Source organism: Odocoileus virginianus, chromosome 29 (genome assembly GCF_023699985.2).
Source record: "Odocoileus virginianus isolate 20LAN1187 ecotype Illinois chromosome 29, Ovbor_1.2, whole genome shotgun sequence".
Taxonomy (NCBI): domain Eukaryota; kingdom Metazoa; phylum Chordata; class Mammalia; order Artiodactyla; family Cervidae; genus Odocoileus; species Odocoileus virginianus.
Genome location: NC_069702.1, coordinates 42,097,594 through 42,121,412, shown reverse-complemented (window position 1 = coordinate 42,121,412; position 23,819 = coordinate 42,097,594). Strand labels below are relative to the sequence as shown.

The following is a 23,819-nucleotide window of genomic DNA, read 5'->3' as shown; positions in this document are numbered from 1 at the left end:
GGAACTGCATATATTGACATGAAAACAAACATAAAGGAGAAAAGCAACTTCATAGAATACGTCTGTTTTATAGCAATAGAAGTTTGTACAGAAAAGCACGGAAGTAGTGATAGTTCAGTGTCATAAAAACCATACTTTCACAAAAACCCTTATAGTACCTGTTTATACATTTGAGTTTCTTTTTGAAATACCATTATTATCAGTTTTTTTCCTGAATATAAAAGTCTTCCATGATCGTTGTTGTGGGAAATAATTGTTTAGTTTACTCAGGAGAGGAGAATGGGACTAAAACAGGGAAACTCTTCCACTTCACACACTTCTGAATTGTTTGAATTTATTAGCCGAGTTTATATGATGACAACCCAACTCAAACTGCTATAAGCAAAAAAAAAAAAAGTCTTGGAGGCAATATTGAATGGACAGCAGGCCAGCTCACAGAATCAAAGGAAAAGCTGACCAACTAATATAAGCCATGGCAAAGTAGACAACCGAGGTGCCCCAGGGACCCTAAGGCCTCAAACCAGAATGCTGAGCCCCACTGAGACTGTGGGCCTTTGGTCTCTGCTCCCCATGGCATGTTGGCCTCATGCTCTCCTACCACAGTCTTTCTTTGTAGTGAGGGACCACTGCTTCCAGCAGCTTCCAGTGACACAGACTGTTGAACCCACCACCTAAAAGGAAAAAGCTGTTTTCTGAGGAAGGACTCTGAATGGTCAAAAACAGGCTGCAGACCAACCTCTGTGACCAGGGTAGTGGGAATTACAACTGGTCATGATTGGTTTGATTTGAACTATGTGCTCACACTTCAACCTATCACCAGGAGCAGGATATGGGATCGACTAAGAAGGCAGTGGTTCCATTCAACCAGAAGTTGGGAGTGGATTGAAGAAGGGCAGTTGAAGCTAGAAAAAAATGACTTTTTGGAGCAGAAGAAGGGAGAAATGCTGGGCAAGCCAAATGATTACTGTATGCTACATGAGCATAAATGGCCACTAACCATTTTTTAAAGCTATTTTCATTGTGTGTATGTGTATTTAAGTGCCAAGAATGTGTTAAGAAGGATATTTTCTGAAACATTATCATTAAAAATTGTAATAGTACAGATAAGCAATTATAGTTAACATCTACTGATTTGTTTCTTCTTGAATTTTCCCCTATTTTTCCTCTGGGAACATTGCACCCAATCTCTCATCTCAGCTGAACCAATCATATATCACCTTATTTCCTGTGACCACAATTGGGCCTAAATGGTGGGTGTGTGATCAACATGAACCAATCAAGGTCTTGGCCCAGAAAAGCCTTTTTTTTTTTTTTAAGTAATAAGGCTGTGGGGCTGTGACTCCAGCAGCCTTTGTCACCTGGAGTTGTTACAAAAGACTCATTTCCTGTCAGGTTAGGAAGTTGCTGGGATAGGATCTAGAGCTGCCAATTTTGCCTCCAACTCAGGGGGCTAAAGCTAGTCCATGAATGAAGTTGTTTATGCTGAAATAAGCAAACATGAACATGAAGAGACAAGCAGTCTTAATGCATTAGAGTCCCTGGTACTAGGCACCCTCTGAGGCTGATGCCACCTCTACCCTCCAGCTCTTCTGCAAATATGACTAAATGGGACAATTTCTTCTTTACCTAAGGCTAGCTTGAGTTGGGATTCCTCCAGTTTCAGCCACAAGACTCCTAATAATATAAATACAAATCAATAGAGAAGGCTAACTTATGGCACAATAATAAAATTCTATGCAGCTTTTAAAAGAACTACATATATTGATGTTAAAAACCCAAATATAAGGAGAAAAGTAAGTTTACAGACAGGGTGAATTTCTGTATGTGTGTGATTTTATATGTACCAACATATGTAGGGAGACTATGTTCCAAAAGGTTATTGGTCACCTCTGGAGGCTGCTATGGGCAAGACTTTCATCTTTATATATACTTCTGTGTATTTTTAGTTTTCCTAAAATTTTATACTTTTTTTTTCTATTATACTTTTATAAAACTTTTAAGCCAAAAATAACTACAGACATAATGTAGTTGTGGCACATTTATGTTATACAACTTCCTACTTTATTGCCTCTATTCTGTTAAAAACAGAGGTCTGGGTATTTGGAGACCAGGCTTCTAGGCCACAAAAAATACGTGTTTGGCATGTATTCTATAACCTTTGGCAAGTTGGCTTGCCTCTGTGGGCCTCAGTTTCGTCCTTCCTAAGAGGGGTACGTGAAGTAACAGTAGCTACTATTTCAGTAGTGTCCATGGACCAAGTGCTGTGCTAAGCAGTTTCCTCACAGCTGCTCCATGAGTTGAGCATGATCCTTCTTTTCCAGATAAGAAACAGAAGCCCAAGTAAATATTGGAATCAGAATTCAATTCATGTTAAGCCCACTCCCCAAAGCCATGTTCTTTTTACTGTATACTCTCCCAGCCACCTCCTGCCTCATGTCTCAATTTTCTGGCCCCAGAATTCAGTTAAACCCAAGACTCAACTCAAAATCCTCTACCTGGACAACACTATCTTTCTCAATTAACTTTTGGTCACTTTTATTATTGCTACATCTGTATGTATGTTGCATCGTACTTGAAGACAGGATGTCTCAGCACTATTGTACAGGAGCTAGTGACCAGAACCGTCCCAAACAAAAAGAAATGCAAGAGGGCAAAGTGACTGTCTGAGGAGGCCTTACTAATAGCCGAAAAAAGAAGAGGAGGGAAAGACAAAGAAGAAAGGGAAAGATATACCCAACTCAATGCAGAGTTCCAGAGAGCAGCAAGGGAGAGAAGAAAGCCTTCTTAAGTGAAAAACGCAAAGAAACAGAGGAAAACAATAGGATGGGAAAGACTAGAGATTTCTTCAAGAAAATTGGAGATACCAAGGGGACATGTTATGCAAAGATGGGCTCAATAAAGGACAGAAATGGCAAGGACCTAACAGAAGCAGAAGAGATTAAGAAGAGGTAGCAAGAATATACAGAAGAACTGTACAAAAAAAGGTGTTAATGACATGGATAACCATGATAGTGTGATCACTCACCTACAGCCAGACATCCTGGAGTGTTGAAATCAAGTGGGCCTTAGGAAGCATCATTACGAACAAAGCTAGTGGAGGTGATGGAATTCCAGTTGAGCTATTTCAAATCCTAAAAGATGATGCTGTGAAACTGCTGCACTCAATATGCCAGCAAATTTGGAAAATTCAGCAGTCACCACAGGACTGGAAAAGGTCAATCCAAAAAAAGGGCAATGCCAAAGAAAGTTCAAACTACCTCACAATTGGGCTCATTTCACAGGCTAGCAAGTTCATGCTCAAAATCCTTCAAGCTAGGTTTCAACAGTATATGGGCAGAAAGCAGAGAGGAACTAAGAGCATCTTGATGAAGGTGAAAGAGGAGAGCAAAAAAACTGGCTTAAATCTCAGAATTCAAAAAACTAAGATGATGGCATCTGGTCCCATCACTTCATGGCAAATAGATGGGGAAACAATGGAAACAGACAGACTTTATCTTCTTGGGCTCCAAAATCACTGCAGATGGTGACTGCAGCCATGAAATTAAAAGACAGTTGCTCCTTGGAAGAAAAGCTATGACAAACCTAGACAACATATTGAAAAGCAGAGATGATATTTTACTGATAAAGGTCCCTCTAGTCAAAGCTATGGTTTTTCCAGTAGTCATGTATGGATGTGATTATTGGACCATAAAGAAAGCTGAGTGCCAAAGAATTGATGCTTTCGAATTGTGGTACTGGAGAAGACTCTTGAGAGTCCTTTGGACAACAAGGAGATCAAACCAGTCAATCCTAAAAGAAATCAACCATGAATACTCATTGGAAGGACTAATGCTGAAGCTGAAGCTCCAATACTAGGGTCACCTGACACGAAGAGGTGACTCATTGGAAAGGCCCTGATGCTGGGAAAGATCAAAGGCCAGAGAAGGTGACGACAAAGGATGAGATGATTGGATGGCCTCACCGACTCAATGGGCATGAGTTTGAGCAAACTCTGGGAGCTAAGGACAGGGAAGCCTGGTATGCTGCAGTCCATGGGGTTGCAAAGAGTCGGCCATAAGTTAGCAACTGAACAACTGATATTTTGGACTGAAAATTTCTTTGTTGTGGGAGCTGGATGTGTGTGGCAGCATCCCTGGCTTCTGCCCACTAGATGTCAGGATCATCTACCATTCAAGTTGTGACACCCAAAATGCCTGTATAGTTCCAAAGGTCCTCTGGGGAAAATTCACCCAGGGTTCAGAATCACTGCTCTCAAAGAAGGGAAAAAGCAATTTCCTGCATTAACCCTGAAGGAAAATTGTACTGAAAGGAGATTGTGTATTTTGTATCTTGAATTTTTACCTTTGTGATTCTTTTTGACTTTACCAACTCTGGCTAAAGTCAGCTCCAGTATACATATTATTTGCTCTGTGCAGAATGCTGTACCAGCTACACCTACATTGTACTTTCAAGATTTAGAAGAATATGGAAGAATAAACCTTGCCTTCTCAAAAATGACCACTTCTCCCTTAGTGAAATTCACCCTTGCTTGAGAGGAAAAGGTCCACATGAGGCTGCTGAGTGAGAATGGACAGTCGATAGTGAACAGTGGTGATTAAATACAGTGCTGATTTTATTCCAACTAAATTAAGCAATGCATAGGTCACCTGGGCAATAAGCTTAACTAAAAGGATAAAAGCCAAAAATGAGGATTTTGTAGTTGTTTTATCAATCACTGTCCTCTTACACAACTCATCTCAGAAAATCTCATGCAAAGAAATACAGGAAAAAAGAAAAGCGGGAAATGAAGTTCATTAGTGTGCAGTGGAAGGTGCTTTCTCCAATTCCTCTTCTGTGAACTTCTCCATCAGCATGGTCCACTTCGGATTATTTTAATATCATGACCATCATCCCTGCAAATTGAACAACCATAAAAACACATTTATTATTAAGTCGCCCCCCCCCCCCCGCCCCCCGCAACTGTCCCGAGTTCTTGTGGCTGGACTAAAAATAAAATGAACCTAAGACAGATTCCCAGGAAGAAAAACAATTTTAATTCTTGTGCATGGAGGTCTCATAGAAATGAGACTTAATAAGTGACCAAAGCAGAGAGCTTTTATACTTTTTAGACAAATAATACATTTGTGAGGAATTAAAGAGGACAAAGAAACTTAGGCTTTGGCTGCTTAAAACTAGTAAAGAATCTATAAACAGTTTCTGCTTACGGTAGTAAATAACAAAAACCTCAAAGACCATGAACAGGGCTAAAATCTGTTTTATAGAGTATATTATAGTTTCCTGCTGAAAGATAATTTTCTTTCTACAATTATTACCAAAGATGGCCAAAGCAGACTAATTTTTTCATAAAATAAGTCTAGATTCAATAAACTTGGCCTGGTTGTTTACGTAAGTACAGCAAGAATAGTGATTGACCACATAGACTCTCTTAAATCTGCTTTGCAGGAACTTTTTATGAGGAACTTCAGATTGAATCTTTAATAGCCTCTCAAGGATAAGAAGCCAAGCCAAGCGTTCACCAACCGATTTTGTCTGCAATAGATATAGATTTGGGTGAATTCCTCTCTTCACACAAGTCTCCAAAGTACACTGTTTCCTAAAGGTCCCAGGAAATGACCTTCCTTACTTACCTGGTAAAGCTGCTGGGAAACCTGAAAGTAAGATTCTAGGCTGTTTTTCCAAAGAGCTTTATTGGCTCCATAAAGTCAACCTTGGTTCCTCAAAGCTCTCTGGTCATATCTGAGTCTATGCATGTCTCTCTCCAATATAACATTCCAGTCAAAGCTTTGATACTACAATCAATGTTTCCAATTGTGTTCTGAGAAAAGCAGATTCTTACTGAAGTTATGCAAATAACTACATTTCCAAGAAAATAAGAATACTCACTGAGAGTTTCTGACTGCTGAAGGGATCCAGTAGAGAGAAAAAGAAATGTTTCAGTGCTGCTTACAAATGTATAGTGGACCAAATTGCTCTAAGTCCTAGTTAGCTTAAGAGAAAAGACAAAAAACTTTCCTTAAATCTGGAGAAAACATTTTTAAAACTCAGCAATGTTTCAGATTTTAATAAATAATAAAAAATTATAATTATCTTCCTCAGTTTATTTAATCTTGTAGTGAATTCTTGTTCCACTTGATCTTCTGTTAAAAAATTTTTGAAGCCATCAATTTCTCCATTAGGGTTCTGTAAATTCTTATCCAGGTATGATTTTAAAGTCATCAGACACCTATATTCTAGAATATTTGTTAGATTTCTTTCCATGAATTTCCCTGAAAATAAAACACATTTGCCGAAAGCCTTTGTAGAAGCATCTGAGTAAAACAGTTCAGTTCAGTTCAGTCGCTCAGTCGTGTCCAACTCTTAGCAGCCCCATGAATTGCAGCACGCCAGGCCTCCCTGTCCAACTCCCAGAGTTTATTCAAACTCATGTCCGTCGAGTCAGTGATGCCATCTAGCCATCTCATCCTCTGTCGTCCCCTTCTTTTCCTGCCCCCAAGTAAAACAGTAACTGTATGTAAATGATAAATGAGTTTAAAATGTCCACTATTGAAGATATGATTCATTATAATGGAATTGATAAGAAAATTTGGTTATCTCTAAGACATATCATTTTAAGATAGTAACTAGAATTATGGCTAACATATAATGACATATCCAAAGTTTAGGGATTTCATTTATTTTCTAGAACATTTATGTTAATAACATTTATCCATATGATACAACCTAAGAAGGTTTATCATTTACTTGATAACTGTTTCCTATGTAATTTAACATAAAAAAGAAGCCTAGTTAGTTTAATAGCTCTTTTATAAGGACAGAAAATAAATTTTTGAGGTATCCAGGGGCCCTGTGGAAAACCCCAAAGTCATTTTCAGTTCAATAAGAGTTGATTTGGAATTTGCAGAATTTGTCAAAAATATCAAACATTTTCGAAACACTTGGTCAAATAGGACCGTTGGTCACTGTGAAACAATATTTAGCTATCCATATAATCAGTGACAAACAGGTCCCTGGCAAATACAGAAAGCTAAATAGTTGTAAAAAAACTTTAGTTCTTTTAATATTGAAAGACTTAGGAGTTTTTTTGTGGGTGTCTTCTAAGTGATCGGAAACCTGATAAAGACAAAATATAGAATCTGGATTTCTAGACAGATATATTAAAGGTAAAGAAAACTTTTTTCTTTTACAATTTCTTATTAAGACTAGACCAACAATCTAAGAGAACTTTGTACTTTTGAACAAGAAAACTTTTTAACAGAGATAAACACCAAATTTTAATTTTGTACCAGTTTACTTTTGATATTCCTTTACTTAATTAAACTCATTCCAGGCTTAGTCCTGATCACACATAAAATTCCTTAAGATTATTTTTTCATAAACCTTTTGCAATTTTCTGTGTTCATTTTATTTGTCCCTTCTTTTCTTTCCCATTTAGAAATAGCCAGCTTTAGGACAAAATCTCTTTCCTTTTCCTTAACAAAGGCACCTGTTTACCTTTTCTTAGCCCAAAACACAATACTTTTTTTTCATTTCTGGGACCTTTAACTGCGTATATTAACTAGAATTATTAATCCTTTGAAATCTAAATTTTTGGAGAGAATAAAGAAGTAAACAACTGTGAACCGTATTTTGTGACTTAGCAAACTTATAAATACATTTCATAATTTCTAGAAATAAATGAAATTGTCAATAAAGCACAAGAGGGACCTCCCTGGTGGTCCAGTGATTAAGAATCCTCCTTGCAATGCAGGGAACACGGGTTCAATCCCTGGTTGGGGAACTAAGATCCCACAGGCCACAGAGTAACTAAGCCCACAGCTGCTGAGCCTGCATGCTCTGGAGTCCAAACACCACAACTAGGGAGCCCGTGTGCCGCAACTGGAGAGTCTGTGCACTGCAACGAAAGATCGCATGGTGCAACGAAGATCCCACACGCTGCAACATTTCTTTTTTGGAAATGATACAGATATCCAGTGATCTCCCATCATTTAACTTAACAAACTCTAAGGGTGTAAATTAAATCACCGAAGAATTTAGAAAATTAAGTTCACTCACTGAGATGGCTAACATCTTTTATTATTTGTGGGAAAGACTTAAGCTCTGTATTTGCCTTTGACAAGCAGCTGTAGAGGGGTGTGATTAACTCGAATTTGGGCACGAGATCCTTTCAGCAGTTTGTGTTTTAAAAGGCATCTTTCCTTCTTTTTCGGTTTCGGGTTCTGCCAATTTAGCCAATCGAAGCTTAGTCTGAGGCAAGGTGGGCTGTGTTTACATATCAAAGACATGACCATATTTATAACCTTTAAGGGCAAAGAAAGGCCTTTTAAGGTCAGTTTTCTCGTAGGAGTTTTGGATTACATTTATCTATTATTATAAGTCTTAGGGTAATTATTATTTTAAAATAATTTTTAAAGTACAGGACAGTTTTGCTCCAATATTGTGATCTTCTTTAATATCTAGAATGCATTTTAAGAGGAACAGGTAAGCTTTTGGGAATGGTAAAAACAAGTGGGTCTTGATTTGTTTCTACAGTTGCATTTCTGATTTTGTAGTTTTGCAAGACAAAAAAAATTTGTTCCTATTAGCCCTTGATACTTGTTTGTATTAAGTTTCCAGCTAATCTACTTCCTGGTTATTCCTAGGAGGGCCTGAGGAATTGTAGAGGAGGTGGGCAATTTTTTTTTAAAGGGGAATTTATGTTGGATCTTACTTTTAAGTCTAATTTCTGTTTTTTCATCTTAATAAGGGACTCTCTAAGGCTCACCATTATAGTCTATTTGTCCTTGCAATTTGTTCCCCCCATAAGTACCAATGTAACAGTTATTTACGATGAGAGCTTTCAAATTTTTTTCCTTTTAAATACAACCTGCTTAAAGGATCTTTTGACCTATGGCTGATTAATGTATGGCAGAGACCAACACAATACTGTAAAGCAATTATCCTCCAATTTAAAGTTTTTTTTTTTTTTAAAAAGGATCCTTTGTCCATTGATGAGTAGGACTTTATATTAATTTCAAATACAGACTCAAACCAGTAAGCCTTTTTTATGGCTTAACAAAAGATAAAAAGGTGTTTCCAAGGATAGAGCTCTCACATGATTAAAAAGTTCACTCCCATGGATAGTCTAAGAAAATAAGGCAATGAAAGCTGAGACAACAGCCCATTATGGATAGGGACCCCATGACCAACTCCCCTAAGAGCTGGTATGGCCGGACAAAGAGAGTGCTGCTTTTGTGTCTCAGAACTCAAGTCTAGTCAGCTGGCCACCAGACACACCTTTCAAATGGCAGAGCTCTCAGAACATAAAACAAGACGGAATAACACACCTCATGTGGTTTTATGTGGAAGACCCACAGGAAGGTCTGTTTAAGTAGATGCAGGTCTGGTCTGTTTAAGTAGATGTAGGTCTGGTGAGAACCAGTCTGTGAGACCGACTCAAACAACAGGCTCACAGGGCCTGTGCCTGCCGGCTGCCCTGTGATTCTTCTTTCTTATGGCAGACAACACAACAGACAGAGACAAAAAGCAGTGACCATCTCTGAGAAGAAAGGAATTACCAAGAGTTACTAAATACAAGGAGCTAACTCGACAAATATTTTCTCCTGCTAATCTAAATTTAGAGAGGAAATAAGGAACTCTGGCCAACTTCCCCTTCCACCAGGCTTTGCAGGGAGAGATCCAGGAAGCTGAGGCGGTAAGAAATCTTACCTTCTGCTGGTCTTTATCAGAGGGCCCAGGATCTCTCAGCTGTAGGAGCCTCAGGGCGGGAAGCGGCTTCCAGCCAGGCTCCTCCTGGCTCACCAACTGTCAGGGTGAAAGAAATTTCCCCCTCTACCCTCTTGAGTTCTTGTGGCTGGACTAATAATAAAATAGACACAAGACAGATTAACAGGAGAAAAAGAAAAATTTTTATTCAGGGTGCACAGAGGTCTGATGGAAATGGGACCTAACAAGTGACCGAAACAGGCAACTTCTATTCTTTTTAGACAAAAAAAGCAATACATTTGTGAGGAATTGATAAGACAAAGAAACTTAGGCTTTGGGTACTTAATAAGTGAAGAATCTGTACAGAGTTTTGGCTTGGGGTAGTAAATTTAAAAAGTAACAAAGTTTGTTTATACAGGCTTTTTAGCTTTAAATTCCCAATCTCTGATATAAGAGTGTACCTTCAGAGGCAGGAAGTGCATCTTTCACATGACATTAATTTCCTGCTTTCAGGGAGAGAGGCAGAAGGGTCAAAGCATCCCTCATGCATTGGCTTTTTCTTAAGCAACTTTAATACACAATATTTAATATGCTACTGTGGCACATTTTGGGGTAGCCTGCCCTGGGCCACCATATTGAAACATCATCTGTCATATTGAAACTGCCCCACTATTTGTATTAAAAAGACCCATGTCATTATACATTATATTCTCTCCAGGGTGACAATCATTTTTAAAGCTAAATCTAGGAAACAGTAAGGGCGAAAGCCCAACTCTGCTATTTTTCTCCTAACCCTAGGGCACAGGGAACTGTTAACGTTTCCAAGGAATCACTCTTGAGATGACCTAGGTAACTCACTTAAGACTGAGGTCAGAGAATGGACCCCTGAAATACAAACCAGCATACCTTGAGGAGAAGGCATGGTCACATGAGCTGGTCGGGTGTTTTACAATAAGGGAATCGATGTAATATATTTATTACTAAGCATTCTACCAGATAGAGTTATTAAGACCTATTTTCCAGCTAATAGTGCAGGGTGTGTAGGTTGCCTGTACATACCTTCTGACTTTAAAAACACACAATATTCTGCCACGGAGTTTAACTATTAAATATATTCTTGTTTCATTTAATTTTTATTTTATATTGGAGTATAACTGATTTACAGTGTTGCTTTAGTCTCAAGTATACAGCAAAGTGATTCTTTTTCCTTTTAGGTTATTACAAAATAATACATATACATATATCCATTTTTTTCAAGATTATTTCTCCCATTTAGGTTATTACAGAATATTGAGTGAAGTTCCCTGTGCTGTGCAGTAGGTCTTGTTAATTATCTATTTTATATATAGTGGTGTGCATGTTAATCCCCAACTCCTTATTTATCCCTCCCCCAACCTTTCCCTTTTGGTAACCATAAGTTTGTTTTTGAAGCCTGTGAGTCAGTTTCTGTTTTGTAGCTAAGTTCATTTGTATCATTTTTAAGATTATACACATAAGTGATATCATGGTATTTGTTTTTCTGTGTCTCTCCGTCCATCCACTTGCTGCAAATGGCATTATTTCATTCTTTTTTATGGCTGAGTAGTATTGAATATATACCACATCTTCTTTATCCATTCCTCTGTCAATGGGCTATTTAGGCTGCTTCCATGTCTTGACTATTGCTGCTGTGAACATAGGGCTAAATGTATCTTTTCAAATTATGGTTTTCTCCAAGTATATGCCCAGGAATGGGATTACTGGATCATATGGTAGTTCTATTTCTAGTTTTTTGAGGACACTCCATAGTGGCTGTACCAATTTACATTTCCACCAACAATGTAGGTGGAACTTTTCTCCAACTCCCTTTTCTCCTTTTCTGGCTGTAAGCATTTGCTGTATATATTGAGGTGCTCCTATGTTGGAGACATATATATTTACAGTTGTAATTTCTTCTTGGATTGATCCCTTGATCATTATGTAGTGTCCTTTTTTGTCTCTTTTAACAGTCTTTATTTTACAGTCTATTTTGTCTTACCTAAGTGCTGCTACTCTAGCTTTCCTTTGCTTTCCATTTGTATGAAATACCTTTTTCCAGATCCTCCCTTACAGTCTGCACGTGTTCTTCTATCTCAAGTGAGTCTCTAGTAGACAGCATGTAGATGACACTTTTTTTTTAATCCATTCAACTAGTCTATGTCTTATGGTTGGAGCATTTAATCCATTTACATTTAAGCTAATTATCTATCAGTTCAGTTCAGTCACTCAGTCATGTCCGACTCTTTGCAACCCCATGGACTGCAGCACGCTAGGCCTCCCTGTCCATCATCAACTCCCAGAGCTTACTCAAACTCATGTCCATCAAGTCGGTGATGCCATCCAACCATCTCATCCTCTGTTGTTCCCTTCTCCTCCCATTTTCAATCTTTCCGAGCATCAGTGTCTTTTCCAATGAGTCAGTTCTTTGCATCAGGTGGCCAGTTATCTATATGTATGGTTTTACTGCCATTTTGTTAATTGTTTTTGGGTTTTGTTTTGGTTTTTTTTTTTTTTTTTTTGGTTTTTTTTCTTCCCTCCCTCTTTTGTTCTCTTAGGAGTTGTATTTGGATTTTTTTTTTTCTGTGTGTGTATCCATTGTAGATTTTTGGTTTGTGCTTATATGAGGTTTTATATATCAGTCTATATACATAGATAAATAGAGATATATACAAGATTGTTTTAAGGTGCTGGTCTCTTAATTTCAAATGCATTTCCAGTATCCTGCCTTTGTACTCTCCTCCTCTTACAGATGCTGTTTGACTTCACGTTCGTGTGTAGATGATTTCCTGTCTTTACTGTGTCTTTGCCTTTACCGGTGAGCATTGCATTGGTAATTTTCTTATTTCTAGTCATGGCCTTTTCTTTCTCATCTAGAGAAGTTCCTTTAGTATTTGTTGTAAAACTGGTTTGGTGGCACTGAATTATCTTAGCTTTTGCTTATCTATAAAGCTTTTGGTGTCTCTGCTGGGTAGAACATTCTTGGTCCTAGGTTTTCCCCTTTCATCACTTTAAATACACACTCCCTTCTGGCCTGCATAGTTTTTGCTGAAAAAAAATCAACTGATAATCTTATGGGGATACCCTTGTATGTCACTTGTTGCTTTTCTCCTTTCGTTTATTCTCTTTATTCCTTTATTTCCTCTGTCTTTAATTTTTATTAGTTTGATTTATATGTGTCTTGGCATATTCCCCCTTGTGTTTATCACTGGGGCTCTCTGCACTTCCTGGACTTAAATGAGTGTTTCCTTACCCATGTTAGGGAAATTTCTGGTTATTATCTCTTCAAGTATTTTCTTAGGCCCTTTCTCTCTCTCTTCTCCTTCTAGGACCCCTATAATGCAAAATATTGGTGCATTTAATATTGTCACAGAGGTCTCTTAGACGGTCTCATTTCTTTTCATTCTTCTTTATTCTGTTCTGCAGCAGTGTTTTCTACCAGTATGTCTTCCAGCTCATTTATTTGTTCTTCTGCCTCATTTATTCTGCTATTGATTCCTTCTAGTGTATTTTTCATTTCACATATTGTATCGTTCATCTCTGTTTGTTTGTTCTTTAAATCTTCCAGCTCTCCATTAAGCATTTCTTATGTCTTCTGAGCTGTGCTTCCATTCTTTTTCTGAGACCTTGGGTCACCTTTACTGTCGTTATTCTGACCCTTTTTCAGGCAGATCACCTCTTTCCACCTCTCACTTAGCTGTTTGTGGGGTTTCATCTGGTTTCTGCATCTGAAACCTACTCCTCTCCTATTTTACTTTGTCTAACTACCCATGTTGTGGTCTCTGTTGCAGAACTGGAGTTCTTGCTTCTGATGTCTGTCCCCTGGTAGATGAAGTTGATCCGGGGGCTTGTGCAGGATTTCTAGTGGGAGGAACTGGTACCTGCCCACTGGTGGGTGGAGTTGGGTCTTGTCCCTCTGGTAGACAGGCTGTGTCAAGGGGTGTATTTAGAGGCAGATGTTGGTGCAGGACAACTTTAAGCACCTTGTCTGCTGATGGGTGGGGCTGCCAGCTGTTGGGTAGGGCTGCCAGCTGTTGGGTGGGGCTGCCAGCTGTTGGGTTGGGCCAGGAATCTTTGCCAAAATGGAGACTTCTAGGAGAGCTCATGCCAATGAATGTTTCACAAAGTCTCTGCCACCAATGTCCTTGTCCCCCAGTGAGCCACAGCTGATCCCTGCCTCCCCAGGAGACCATCCCAGACCCACAAGTATGTCGGGTTCAGGCTCCTATGGAGTCACTGCTTTGCCCTAAGACTCAATATATGTGAAATCTTGTGTGTTCCCTCCAAGAGCGGAGTTTCTGTTCCTCCAGGCCTGTGGAGCTCCTCCACACAAGCCTTGCTGACCTGCAAAGCCAAATGCTCTTGAATCTCCTCGTCTCGATGCTGGACTCCCCAGGCTGCAGAGCCTGACATGAGGCTCATACTCTTACTCCTGCGGGAGAACCTCTGCAATATAACTATTTTCCAGTTTGTGGGTCACCCATTTGGAGGGTATGAGATTTGATTATATCATGAAAGCACGCCTACTACTATCCTGTTGTGGCTTCTTCTTTATCTTTGAAGGTAGAATATCTTTTTTGGTAGGCTCCAGCTTTTTTTCTGTCAGTGGTTGTTCAGCAGTTAGTTGTGATTTTGGTGTTTTCATGAGAGGACATGTGCTTAAGTCCCACCACTTTGCCCTCCTGTCTCCTAAGGGACAAAGCATTCTTGATGGCCTGGGACATCCCTGCTCCCCTTCCTGCTATGCCACGATGGGTGGGGTTGATAATGGGCTAGGGTTTTTTACATAGCAGCGCCTCAGTTCCATGATCTGCCTCAAAACCCAGAAATAGCTATCATGCTTTCCCTTGCCTTCTTTCATTCCTCTGAAAACACACTGAATCATAACCCTGGAACTGTCCATAGACACTGCATGACAGACCCAGGTCTTCTTTCTTGGTGCTCAGCACAGACTTGAGTGATGGGGCTGCAAACAGCACCACTGCTACAAGCCTAAATAAATTTTGGGAAACTACCCATCCCTGGATAGTACATTACTTAGTTATCTCATCTATAATTGATTAATCACACACTTCTTTTTCTAACCATGACCTAGAAAATACACTGAAAGATTCTGGGTCTTTTTAAATGTCAGTCTTAAAACAGAGCTACTTATGTCACATTTGATTCTTATGTCCAAGAAGAGTCACAACCTGCTAAGTAATCAAAATGCAAGAGAAGAACTAAAGAAAATGGGCCTAGTTTATATTATAAAATTGTTACCTGATTTTCATGCACAGAACACACTCAGTGGGATAAGTGGACATGTCACTTCCACACACAGGGCTAAAGTCCCTGGGACATCCTGGTAATTTATACTGATCACAGTTTGGCTAGAAAAGAGAAAGGAAGACAGAAATTGGAGAATAACTTGAGATATTCTCATCATACAGCAGTTTAGAGGAGGACAAAGCCCTAAGTTTTTCTAGATTTCCTGGAACTATCCTACAAAAAGATTTCTTTTTCCATACAAAAATATGTTTTTTCTAATACAAAAATCAGATGCAGTGTTGAAGCAGTGGATCAATATCTGCTATGTAAGAAAAAGGACCTCAAAGGAAAGTTCAATATGGCTGATTTTTAAAATGAAAGTCCAAGGCATGCCACCAAACGTACTTAACTATCTATCCTCCAGCTTCATAATTTGCTCTTCACTACCACCTACATGAGAATGGCCTGTTCCATTCCCCTAATCCCTTGGCATAACACCAAGACATGCTCAGGAATCTAATCTTTTTCTCTGGACTTTTAACATACTGGCATTTGAACAACATCATTAAAGAAAGTAAGTAGTAGGTTCAGGATTAGACCTTCAGGGTTGTTATGGGTTTAACTCTGTCCACCCAGAGAGATGTGTTAAAGTCCTAACACCCAGCACCTCAGAATGTGACCTTATGTGGAATTAGGGTCTTTATATAGGAAATTATGTTAAAATAAGTTTAGGAGAGTGGGTGCTAATCTAATCTGACTGGTGTTCTTATAAAAGGGAAAGTTTGGAAACAGTCACACACACAGGGAAAACCATGTGAAGACACCAAGAGAATGCCATTTACAAGCCAAGGAATGCCTGAGACTACCAGATACTGGGAGAGAGGAGTGGAACAGATTCTCCTTCACAGCCCTTAGAAGGAACCAACCCTGCCGACACCTTGAGTTTGGACATCCAGCCTTGAGAACTGTGAGACCACCCATCTCTGGTGTTCAAGCACTCAGTTTGTGGCTCTATTACAGCAGCCCTAACAAACTGACGTTGGATCGTGGATCTCAACCCTCAGATTCAATGGAACTGAGGCCAGAGAGGTAACAGGTCTCGCTCACAACCTCTAGCCTCCAGCAGGACTGGGACTAGAACCGGTCACAGCGGTCACACCACAGCGTGCAGAGCCTCACTCTAATAACAGGTTGAATATATGACCTGCTGTATTTGTTTTGTTTTAGTAATAGTGATCGTCTTTCCTCACTTCAGAATAAGTGTTTAGTACTCTGAATAAATGAAATATACCTTTTCCTTCATATTATGTGGATTCATAGAGACCTAAGTAGGACAGGGCATTGGCCAAACTCTGAACTAAAGAGAAACTTTTGACCCTTTCCACCCTCTGTTCAGCCTTCTATCTCCTTCTAGGAGCCTGATGTGTTCTTCCTGCTCTAGGCTCACTAAGATGACGGCTTCCAGGACAGCTTCCACAGGAGACTAGATAGTCTCTTTCCAATGAGATTGGGACAACTGGTAATTGGTCATTTTATTGAAAAAGTCAATTAAAGCAGGGAAACAATAACAAAAAATACATACCCTAAGCATTTTCTCTTAAAACATAAAAGAAAATAGGATCGCCAATCTTTTTGATGTAAGACAATGACAAGGCTCATGGCTAGGGGTAATGCTGCTTACACTAAAAGAACTTCCCCTGCAGCTAGGTATGCCCACATGATCAAGATTAGGCTGACCGGATACAAATGGGAGCATTGTGTAATAGCTACTGAGGGCCTCCTTTAAAGGAAAATTGAGCCTGTCCTCTGGTTCCCCTAATTTTTAGTCTCCTTTGTCCATTCCTCTCTCCTGTTCCTGGGTGCATGAAACCCTCCCCTTTACAGACCGCGACGACAAAGGCCACATCCTGATGGCAGCTCCGTGAGCTATTGTTTTGAATTCATGTTACTTGCAGCTGAATCTAATCCTACCTGACACCAGACATAAGACTTTTCCTATTAATGTTTCAACAAATTGAGTTCTATGTGCTATCACTGCAAAAATCATACCCATAATAAATCACCTACGATTTCTTGTTTTGTTTTTTTTAGATGGGATTTCTCAACTGCACTCATATTTGGGGCCAGATAATTCTCTGCTGAGTGAGGTTGTCATGTGCGTTGTGGGATGTTTAGTATTGTCTTTGTTCTTTATCTACTGGATGCCAGCAACAACTCCCTGGTGAGGACAATCAAAGTGACAGTCTACATGTCTCCCAGGGATAAGACTACCCACTTTTAAATATGGCAAGAATGTAGAGACATGGTTACAACAAGGCAGTGTACAATTAAAAAACAATTCCCCGATTACTTACTATTGTTTTACCTACACCTAATTCAAGAGCAATTATTTTGTCTTACAATTTGTCTTTTAGCAAGTCTCAAAAGTATTTGACACAGTTCTCATATAAATGGCTTTATTTCTTTATAATCATGTTTATACTGTCTTTACACTTTAATTAAAATAAGACTGGAAACTCTCATAATAGGCTTGAGAACACAGCCACTTGAGTCTTGGTGAAAATATAACTACACTGATGGGAAATAGTCCGCTTTGTTAAGAGAGGAGTCATACGAGATAGTAATCTACAACCAGTCAGTGATTGGTCTCCTGTGGAAATTATTCAGAGAGAAAGGAGAGGGGCATTTGTAAGTGGCTTAAATGGAGGATGGGAGAGTGAATTTTCATTGTTACTATCCCCATTTTCTGAAAGAAATTCAAACCCAAGAAAAACTGAGTCACCTGAGCAAAAATATTATTGGGTATCCATTAAGTGCTGAAAATTAGGCACCAAACAATAAGACATCACAAAATATACAGTTTACTGGGGGGAGACAGACAATTACAATTCATTGCTATGATGGGGTAATTAAAAGCACTGGATCTGGAGTCAGATGCCGAGGTTGGAACTACAGTTGCACCATTTCCATGTGACCTTGGCCAGAGAGATAATAATGGTACCCACTGCTAGTGCTGTAAAAGATTAAGTGAGTGATTCTATATAAAGAATTTAGGACACTGATTGGTATCCTTTACTGTTAAAGCAACCCGGGCTATGTCACCCCAAAATATGGCTCCTTGACATAAACATCACTTGGAGCTAAAGGCAGTCAACATGCAGTTTTGACTTCCCCTTTCCTGCCTAAAGGCAGAATATAAATTCTCATTTACTGGAAATGATTCTGGTTTCTTATCAGCCCAGAAATGGCACCTAAGGAACCTGCAAACAAATTTTATTCCATTAGTTTCCTCCCATTATTTATCTTCCTACTGTTTGCCACCCTTGAAAGCCTAAAACTATTTTCCTTTGTCCTGTCATTTATCTACAAACATTGTTGTTATTCAGTCCCTAAGTTATGTCCAACTCTTTGCAACCTCATGGACTATATAGTATGCCAGTCTCCTCTGTCCTTCACTGTCTCCCAGAGCTTGCTTAAATTCATGTCCACTGAGTCGAAGATGCTATCTAACCATCTCATCCTCTGCTGCTTCCTTCTCCTTTTGCCTTCAATCTTTCCCAACATCAAGGTCTTTTGCAATAAGTCAGCTGTTTGTATCAGGTGGCCAAAATATTGGAACTTCAGGTTTAGCAACAGTCCTTCCAATGAATATTCAGAGTTGATTTCCTTTAGGATTTACTGGTTTGATCTCCTTGCTGTCTAAGGGTCTCTCAAGAGTCTTCTCCAGCACCACAATTTGAAAGCATCAATTCTTTGGCACTCAGCTTTCTTTATGATCTGACTCTCACATCTGTCCATGACTACTGGAAAAACCATAGGTTTGACTATATGGACCTTTGTCGGCAAAGTGATGCCTCCGCTTTTAACACGCTAGCTAGGTTTGTCATAGCCTTCCTTCCGAGGAACAAGCATCTTTTGATTTCATGGCTGCAGTCCCCGGCCACAGTGATTTTGGAGCCCAAGAAAATAAAATCTGTCACTGCTTCTACTTTCCCCCCCTTCTATTTGTCATGAAGAGCTGGGGCCAGATGCCATGATCTTAGTTTTTTGAATGTTGAGTTTTAAGCTAGCTTTTTTACTTTCCTCTTTCACCCTCATCAAAAGGCTCTTTAGTTCCTCTTCACATTGGAGTGGTATCATCTCATATCTGAGGTTGCTGATATTTTCCCAGCAATCTTGATTACAGTTTGTGAGTCATCCAGCCCACCATTCCACATGATATACACTGCATATAAGTTAAAATAGCAGGGTAACAATATATAGCCTTTACGTACTCCTTTCCCAATTTGGAACCAGTCAGTTGTTCCATTTCCAGTTCTAACTGTTGCTTCTTGACCCATATACAGGTTTCTCAGGAGACAGGTAAGGTGGTCTGGAACTCCCATCTCTTTAAGAATTTTCCTTGGTTTGTTGTGATCCACACAGTCAAAGGCTTTAGTGTAGTCAGTGAGGCAGAAGTTTTCTGGAACCCCCTTGCTTCCTCCATGAGCCAACGAATGTTGGCAATTTGAACTCCAGTTCCTCTACCTTTTCTAAGCCCAACTTGTACATCTGGAAGTTCTTGGTTCATGTATTGCTGAAGCCAATCTTGAAGGATTTTGAGCATTACCTTGTTAGTTAGTATCTGAAATGAGGACAATTGTACAGTAGTTGGAATATTCTTTGGTATTGCCCTTCTTTGGGATTGGAATTAAAACTGACCTTTACCAGTCCTGTGGAAACACTGTGGCCAAGACTGGGTATTCCAAATTTGCTGACCTATTGAGTGCAGCACTTTAACAGCATCATAGTTTAGGACAGCTGGAATTCCATCACCTCCACTAGCTTTGTTCATAGTAGTGCTTCCAAAGGCCCACTTGACCTCACTCACACTCCAGTCTGGCTCTAGGTGGGTGACCACACCATTGTGGTTATCTGGGTCATTAAGATTTTTTTTGGTATAGTTCTTCTGTGTATTCTTGCTACCTTTTCTTAATCTCCTATGCTTGTTAGGTCCTTACCATTTCTGTCCTTTATCATCCCCATCCTTGCATGAAATATTTCCTTGATAGCTCCAGTTTTCTTGAAGAAATCTCTAGTCTTACCTATTCTTTTTTTTCCCTTTATTTCTTTGGATTGCTCATTTTAAGAAGGCCTTCTTATCTCTTCTGGCTATTCTCTAGAACTCTGCATTCAGTTGGGTGTATCTTTCACAAATTTATTGCTTTCTGTTAAGTATGCAAGATAAGGCAGATTTCTAAGCCACCTCTTTGAGTTACTCATTTCTGAGTACTCCCATGTGTATGCACAATACACTTGTTAATAAACATTTGTTTATTTTTCTCTGGTTAATCTCTCCTTTGTTGTATAGACCCCAGCTGAGAACTTAGAAGGGTAGAGGGAAGATTTTTTTCCTCCCCTACACTAGTATGGTAATGATGATGATGCAGTATAGTGTGAATGGGAACAAAGAGAAAGTGCATTTATGTCTACTTTGGAGGAAGAAAACAGGGTGGGAAGTTTCCTGGAAAAGGTCTGCACTGACATGAATACTCAAAGTTACCTTACCCACTGAGGTCAATATCCACGTATGTAGAATAATCATCTCTTTATTTTACAAGGTCATTGTGAGAACAGAAATTGCATGGAAAAATGGACAGTGTCAGACCAGATATTAAAACAGAACTATGGCTCCAAACCTCAGCAAGCTAGCCAGGAAACCAGCCCATTATTGAGAATAACCAGTCTAGGAAGCTGACCTGCTGTGAAACAGACTTGTAAGAAATCAGACAGCTATCTCTGGTGACACCCAGGTAGTCAAACAGTGCACTATGTAACAGTTGGCCCCAAACGGCCAAGACTTGATTAACAGCTGATATTTTCCCCAAATTTTACCCCTGCTTCCAACTTAGGCCCAATTAGAGAAAGCCAAATATGCCCTCTGAACCATTCACATACTATGACTGCCTTTAGTTTCCCACTTCCAGCCTCCCCATGCCAACAGCCTCATTCGGGGCACACCTAATACCTTCCCTCTTTCCCATTATAAAGCTTTCCCACTCCTCTGCCTTTGAGACTCAGCTAAAACACAAGTGACATGACTGACTCACTTGCTACATCAAGCTCTGAATAACTAGCTCTTTTTTTGATTAACTTCTTAAGATAACTGACGTATAGTTATTTACAATATTATGTTTCAGTGTACAGCAAAGTGATTCTCTTCTAGATTCTTTTCCATTATAGGTCACTAGTAGACACTGAATACAGCTCCCCATGCTATACAGCAGGTCCTTCTGTTTATCTGTTACATATATAGTAGTGTGTATATGTTAACCCCAAGCTCCTAATTTATCCTTCCTTCCCCCACCCACTTAGCAACCACAAATCTCTTCTCCGTATCTGAGTCTGTTTCTGTTTCACAGATAGGTTAATTTGTGTCATAGTTTGGATTCACATTTAAATGATATCACATGATATTTGTCTTTCTCTGACTTACTTCACTTAATATGATAATCTCTATGTCTATCCATATTGCTGCAAATGGCATTATTTTATTCTTTTTTATGGCTGAGCAATATGCCTCTGTGTGTGTGTGTGATCTTATTTTTTCATTCATCTGTCAATGGACATTTAGATTGCTTCCATGTCTTAGCTATTGTAAATAGTGCTGCAATGAACACTGGGGTGCATGTTGAATAACTCCTTTTTCTTGGTTCTTATTCGGTTGGTCTTCCTTTACTTTCACACAATCTAATTTGTTAATATACATAAAATGTCTAATACAACGTATAATTATTAGGCCCAGAACCTTCTGAATCATCAAAGGAAACAAAGCCCTGAGGCTCCCAAGGTCTGAGCTGTTTCCTTTCTTTTTAAAAATTATTTATTTATTTGGTTGTGCCAGGTTGCAGCTTGTGGGATCTTTAGTTTGTGGCATGCAACCTCTTAGTTACGGCATGCGTTTCCCTGATGAGGAATCAAACCCTGGCCCCCTGCATTGGGAGCTCTAAGTCTTAGATACTGGACCACCAGGGAGGTCCCAAGGACTGAGCCTTTTTCAACCAAAATTTACAGTTATCAAAAAGCCTGCCTGATAATCTGGTTTCTAAAGATTCAGCCAACTGTTTCCAAAGTGGCAGGTCAGACCTGAAAACCAGTCTCCAACCCCAACCTTTGTGGGCTTCATTGTATTAGTCGAAACAGTAGAAGTGGTTTCTTACTTACTGTTCTATGTTCTGAATATTGACTAAATTGAGCATTCAAAGAGGCTGCAAGAAGAAAACGGACATTTAAAAGGATATGATTAAGGTCAACTCTTCATCATAAGGGGTTTTTTATTTTTTATTTTTTTATAAGGGGTTTTTTAAATCCAGCTTGTAATTTATACAAGCTGCACCTTCTCCCTTTCTCTCCCATGTCCAGCTTTTGAAGAACTTCTAGAAGGTATATTCAGCTGTATTCTGGCACCTCTCTTAGCAGGCTCACAGAAAACGTTTGGTACAGTTCTATAACTGACCACTCTAACAGGTCTGCTTGAGAGACGGCTTTGGAGCTACATAACAAAAGTCAGAGAAGAGGCCCTCACGCCTTCCTCAGATACATACATGCACAGGGTTGGTGATCCTCTCCCCTCACCCTCACCAGCTGCTTCCTGAGGAGCCAGTGGAAGCTTAGAGATCAGAGAGAACCTCCCTTGAGCCTCAGTGAGAGAATGCTTACCCAACCCTTGGAGCAACAGCAGAAGAGGCCATGTCTCGCGGCCCACCTACTGTTCCTTGAGGGGGGGCTTCCGAGAGGAACAGGATGGAGCTTCAGCTGCGACAGAACTCAGTGCAGCTTCAGTCCCCGCAGAATGGGTCCCTGTATCCGGCAGGACATTCAGAGCCAGCGGAAGATGAACCCACAGCCCGTACTGACTGACACCTACCTCAGAGGTATTGCCAGCCCAGAGATGTGAGCACCGGCTAATCCACAAAAGTGACTGCAGGAAGGACCCTGACTACTGCCCCCCGCCCCGGGCTTACCCCCCGCGTGCCATCCATCCCCCCGCGCGCCGTCCCCCCGCCTGGCTGGCGGTCGGGTCCGGTGCGCCCAGCGCCTGCGCGCCGCAAGGCTGCGGCCTCAGGCTGGACACGTGACAGAGGGCTGTGAAGGAAGGGCAGGCAGGAGGAGGAAGGAGGGAGGAGGGCGGAGGGCCGGGGAAGGACGGACGCGGGGAGCGGGGATGGAGGAAGTGGGAAAGTAAGGTAGAGGAGGGCGGTTAGTAGCTTCCCACTTCCCTACCGCCCACCCGCTTCTGCAGAAGAAAGCGACCAAGGCGGCCTGTCCCTGCAGCAAACAAGAATGGTGTCAGAGCCCTGGATAACCTTGTGAGTGACAGTCACCCCCAGGTTCTTCAGCATCTCTGTGTCCCAGAAACTGTTTGGGGACTGAACTTTACAAAGGAGGTCAGGGCTCTCTAGAAGCTTTCTAGAGTAGGTGTTGGGGACGGGGTCACACAGGGAACCCCGCAAGTGCATACAGTAACTTCTGAAATGAAGCTGGAGACTGGAACCAGCTGCCACTGCCAGTGAAGGGCCGAAGCTGGGCCACCACCGGAAGAAACAGTGAATCCCTCCTCTGTCACCCTGACTTGCGGTGTCCCCGTACACATCCTATTGGCACAAGCAGCCAGCTAGCAAAGCAGATGCGAGGTCTGCAGAATTCTGTCATCACGGAGTCTGAAAGGCTGGGTGCAGAGCTTGTGGTTGCTTCTCAGTTTCTCAGTCGTGTCTGACTCTGCGACCCCATGGACTGCAGCACGCCAGGCTTTTCTGTCCTTCACCATCTCCTGGAGCTTGCTCAAACTCATCCACTGAGTCAGTGATGCCATC

The 23,819-nt window shown here is 40.4% G+C and overlaps 1 long non-coding RNA gene across 5 annotated transcripts; it reads right to left on the bottom strand.

The window, feature by feature from the left end:
* Positions 1 to 4,591: 4,591 nt before the first annotated feature.
* On the bottom strand, positions 4,592 to 22,987 carry LOC110125042 (uncharacterized). 5 transcript variants are annotated; one of them, XR_002309946.2, is made up of 4 exons: positions 22,666 to 22,987; positions 22,171 to 22,214; positions 5,884 to 5,986; positions 4,592 to 4,892 (listed from the first exon to the last, which is right to left on the bottom strand). It is a non-coding gene; the product is annotated as an uncharacterized lncRNA (long non-coding RNA). The 5 variants fall into 5 exon arrangements; XR_002309950.2 differs by having other exon boundaries at positions 22,874 to 22,954; XR_002309952.2 differs by lacking the exon at positions 22,171 to 22,214 and having other exon boundaries at positions 22,874 to 22,978.
* Positions 22,988 to 23,819: the final 832 nt, after the last annotated feature.